The sequence below is a fragment of the Humulus lupulus genome, chromosome 1, assembly GCF_963169125.1.
Source record: "Humulus lupulus chromosome 1, drHumLupu1.1, whole genome shotgun sequence".
NCBI classification, from domain to species: domain Eukaryota; kingdom Viridiplantae; phylum Streptophyta; class Magnoliopsida; order Rosales; family Cannabaceae; genus Humulus; species Humulus lupulus.
The window spans coordinates 149,424,861-149,430,229 of record NC_084793.1 but is presented as its reverse complement, the minus strand read 5'-3'; the positions used below and the strand labels follow the sequence as shown (position 1 = coordinate 149,430,229).

General features: G+C 32.0%; 1 non-coding gene across 1 annotated transcript; it reads left to right on the top strand.

Moving 5' to 3' along the window:
* The first annotated feature begins 3,576 nt into the window (after positions 1-3,576).
* Positions 3,577-3,683, top strand: LOC133813491 (small nucleolar RNA R71). The gene has a single exon (XR_009884499.1). It is a non-coding gene; the product is annotated as a small nucleolar RNA R71 (small nucleolar RNA).
* Positions 3,684-5,369: the final 1,686 nt, after the last annotated feature.

Here is a 5,369-nt window from a genome sequence, read left to right as displayed (position 1 = left end):
AATTATTTGATCAGGGCAGTATTTAAACAAGTAAGGATCATCCCAAATAAAAATTTTCACCTCAGGATAAAATTTAGATTTATCATACTTAGACCAATGAGATGGTATTTCTTTAGTGACCAAATAATTAACAATATCAGCATACCAAGGCAAGGAAGAAACATGCATCAATTGTTCATCAGGAAAAGTTTCAGTGATAGGAGTGGAATCATGTATAGTTTCAACAAGTAGTCTAGATAAATGATCAGCAACAACATTTTCAGATCCCTTTTTATCACGTATTTCTAAGTCGAATTCTTGTAAAAGCAGGATCCAATGGATCAAACGAGACTTAGCATCTTTTTTTGATAAGAGATATTTTAATGCAGCATGATCAGAGTATACAATAATTTTAGATCCTAACAGATAAGACCTAAATTTTTCCAATGCAAAAATAACAGCAAGCAATTCTTTCTCGGTTGTGGAATAATTTAATTGAGCATCATTTAAATTTGTGCTAGCATAGTAAATTACATGAGGTATTTTTTTAAGTCTTTGTCCTAAGACAACACCTATCGCATAATCAGAAGCATCACACATTATTTCAAAAGGTATTTTCCAATCAGGAGATCGAATAATGGGTGCAGTAGTCAACAATTTTTTTAATTTTTTAAAGGCAACATGGAAATTATTATGAAAGACAAAAGTATTTTCTTTTCCAAGTAAATGGCATAAGGGCCGAGAAATTTTGCTAAAGTCTTTTATAAATCTTCTATCAAAACTAGCATGGCCTAAGAATGATCTAATTTCTTTCACAGTTTTAGGTGGGGGAAGTTTTGAAATAAGATCAACTTTTGCTTTATCAACTCCTATTCCCTCAGATGAGATTACATGACCTAAAACAATTCCTTTTTTAACCATAAAATTACATTTTTCCCAGTTAAGCACAAGGTTTTTCTCTTTGCAACGAATTAAAACAAGTGAAAGATGGTGCAAACATTCATCAAAAGAGTAACCAAACACAGAAAAATCATCCAGAAACACTTCAAGAAATCTTTCAACCATGTCAAAAAAAATCGAAATCATACACCTTTGAAAAGTCGCAGGTGCGTTGCATAATCCAAAAGGCATGCGACGATAGGCAAAAGTCCCAAAATGGCATGTAAATGTAGTCTTTTCTTGATCTTCTGGGGCAATGGGGATTTGGTTATATCCCGAATACCCATCAAGAAAGCAATAACATGCATGGCCAGCTAATCATTCAAGAATTTGGTCAATAAAAGGTAATGGAAAATGGTCTTTTCTAGTAACATTATTCAGCTTTCTATAGCCTATGCACACTCTCCACCCCATTTGTACTCTGGTAGGGATTAATTCATTTTTCTCATTTTCAACAACTGTGATCCCAGACTTCTTAGGCACAACTTGAACTGGACTAACCCATTGTCTATCAGAAATAGGGTAAATGATACCTACGTCTAATAATTTTATGACCTCTTCTCTAACCACTTCTTTCATATTTGGATTTAACCTTTTTTGACATTCCTGAGAGGTTTTAGCATTCTATTCTAGATGGATTCTATGCATGCATATGGATGGGCTAATTCCTTTAATGTCTCCAATGGTCCAACCTATGGCTTCTTTATGTTTTCTAAGGACATCTAACAATTTATCTTCTTGTTCTTTATCTAAGGCGGATGCTATGATAACAGGCAAGGTTTCAGACTCTCCTAGAAAAGCATATTTTAAATTTTCTAGCAAAGGTTTAAGGTCTAACTTTGGAGACTTGGAGATTGATTGAACATGATCTAAGGGTGAAAAAGGTTCAACTTTGGTTTCATTTAAGGGTATAGGCTCTAGCAAGGAATTCACATCATCATTAGAGTCATCAACATGCAAGTTCATACCAAAGTATTTTTCACAAAAGTCAAGTAAGTCATTTCCATCATCTTCACAAATACTATCTATCATGTTAACTTCATGCACTTCCTCACACTCAACAGATTTAACAACATTAAACACATTTAATTAAATAGTCATATTTCCAAAAGATAATTTCAAAACACCATTATGACAATTTATGATTGCATTAGATGTAGCTAAGAATGGTCTACCTAAAATGATAGGAATTTGAGCATGCACATTTTCCACAGGTTGAGTATCAAGAACAATGAAGTCAACAGGAAAATAAAATTTATCAACTTTTATCAAAACATCCTCTATAATGCCTCTAGGAATTTTCACAGAACGATCAGCTAATTGAAGAGTTATAGAGGTAGGTTTTAGTTCACCAAGACCAAGTTTCTTATAAAGAGAATAAGGCAATAAATTCACACTAGCACCCAAATCAAGTAAAGCTTTGTTAATAAAATGATCACCAATAATGCATGAAATTGTGGGACACCCAGGATCTTTATATTTAACAAGACTCTTATATTGAATAATGGAACTAGCTTGTTCAGTTAAAAATGCATTTTTAGGAACATTAGTGTTTCTTTTAACAGTACAAAGATCCTTTAAAAATTTAGAGTAGGCAGGAATTTGTTTAATGGCATCTAAGAAAGGGATATTGATACTAACTTGTTTAAAAACTTCTAAGATGTCATTATATTGGCTGCCTTTTTTAATTGGAAGTAATCTTTGTGGGAATGGGGCTTTTGGAATGAAAGGATGGATTGGAGTTTCCTTGTTTGAAGAACCATTGGCATTAGAACTAGAAGGCTGACTCTTTTCTTTTTCTTTTTCTCTTTCAACCTCGGGTATGTAATCAGGTTTGACAATGTTCTTTCCGGACCTAGGAGTTGAAATTGATTTGACTTCTCCATTATGACTAGATTTTCCTATCTCATATTGACCTTTTGGATTAGGGATAGGTTGACTAGGGAATGTTCCTTTTTCTCTATCAGCTAAAGCAGTGGCAAGTTGTCCTACTTGTGTCTCGAGTTTGGTAATTGATTGAGATTGATTTTGTAGGATTTGTTGAGTGGATTGTATAAATTGTTGTAAAGTATCTTCTAAGGAAGATATCCTTTGTTGAGGATATGGTTGATTTTGCGGGGCATGAGTTTGGTTTTGCGTGTTGTATTCATTTGAGGTTGGTTTTGTCTCCATGAAAAGTTTGGATTGTTTCTCCAATTTGGATTGTAAGTGGATGAAAATGGGCTATCATTTGGTTTCCCATAAGCATGAAGAGCATTGGCCTCCTCAGAAAAGGCTTCTTGGTAGGAAGGACATGATTGGGCATTATGGCAAGGACTAGAACATATAGAACACACATCTTTTCTTGGTTGTATTGGAGAGTTTATAGTTTGGCTTATGGCTAAAGCTTATACTTTTCTCGCTAATTTTTCTAAGGATGTTCTTAAGTCTAATTCTTCTTTTACTTCATACCTTCATCCTCTTTTTGGTGAATTAGTTGACCTAGACCTAGGATCAAAATAATTCCATTGTTGTGAATTGACAGATAAATCTTCAAGGGCGTCCCACGCCTCTTGTCCTTGAAATTTTAAAAAAATTCCAGTATGCATAGATTGAATCATTTGACAATTAGAGGGAGTCAAACCATCATAAAAATATTTTATAAGTCTCCATTTTTCAAAACCATGATGAGGACATTTTAATAATAAATCTGTAAATCTTTCCCAACATTCATAAAACTCTTCATTATCTTTTTGAAAAAACTCGGAGATTTCTCTCCTTAGACTATCAATTTTAGACATAGGAAAAAATTTCAGCAAGAATTTATTATAAAGTTGATCCCATGTAGTTATAGACCCATGGGAAGGGAATTTAACCAAGCTTTTGATTTGTCTTTTAATGAAAAAGGAAACAATCTTAGTTTGACCGACTCATCAAAAAATTTTTGAAATTTAAATGTTGAGCAAATTTCTAAATCTTTGACGTGCATGTAAGGATCCTCTCTATCTAACCCATAAAAAGATGGCAACAATTGAATGATTGCTGGTTTAAGCTCAAAATGAGTAGCAAAAGTTGTAGGAAGAACGATACATGAAGGAGCATTAGATGAAATAGGTGCAAAATATTCAAGCAAAGTTTTTTCAGGCACAACATTTTCATCAACAGGATTAGCAATCGGTTCCATGATGCTCAAATTTTTACTAACACTTTAAATTTCAAACAAAGATAAATGTCTTACTAATCGTTTTTTAGAGTTACGTTCCCAATGATGCATACAATTTTAACAAACAAAACAACAAATATAATCTCAAACAAACAATTTTTGATGTGGAAGATCAGTTAAAACCGCAACCACAGAGCATACTTATAATTTTTAGAGATTTCACAACAATATAATTCTTATGGTTTACTTGTCCCCAGGCCTATTTGATTCTACTTACTCGCGCACTACTAACAACTCCCCAAGGTTAATTAGAAGAGGCGGATTGAGAATTTTGTTCAAATTTCCTTTAAGCAAAAATTGCTTATGGTGAAAGGACAAGATTTAGGTTTTTTTTTTTTTTTCAAGTATTTTTCACAATTATAGAATAATATGATAAAAGGTAAAGAAAAAATAAGGCAAAATTAAATAAGACTAAAATTTAGGCAAGAGTAGGGAGACATAGCATGCCATCAACCATAACAAAATTAAGGTAAAATTAGGAGGCACAAGTGCCATCAACTAAAACATAAGATAAAAGACTAGGAGGCACAATTGTCATCAACTAGTAACTTGCGAAAATTAAATAAAATAAAAATTACAACAAGATAAATAAAGAAAATTATAATAAAGGTTAGGAGGCACACATGCCGTCAACTAACAAAGATATAAAAGAAATAAAATTACAACAAAATTAGGAGGCACAAGTATCGTCGACTAAAAACATAAAAAAGATAGATAGGAGGCACAAGTGCCGTCAATTAAAAAAAAATATATAGAAATATAAGTATTTTTTTTTTATGGGTGGTAGAACTGTCCCAAATTTTCTTTTTATCTTTTTTTTTTTTTTAGTTTTTATATGAATATATATATATTTATAGTTTTTTTTAAGTGCAAAAATTAAAATAACTTGTAGAAGAATTCACTAACCTTGAGATAAATTTTGTTTCTTTTCTCTTGCAACTCCCCGGCAAAGGCGCCAAAAACTTGATGGACCCAAAACGGGTATGTTTTAAAAATTTATACTCATAAGCGCACGAATCGTATATAGAATATAGTATTCGTGTAAGCACGAGATTGAACCCAAAGGAGTTGTCTAAAATAAAAAAATAAAACTATTTTAAATCAAAAGTAATAAATTCTAACCTAGTTCCAAAGATTGATGAGTTTTAATATTATGAACATAAAATAAAAGATTGAAAAATAAAGCTATTTAAGAGAATAAAAATAAGCAAAAATGATTTGAAAATAAGTGTTAAAATAAAAGATTATT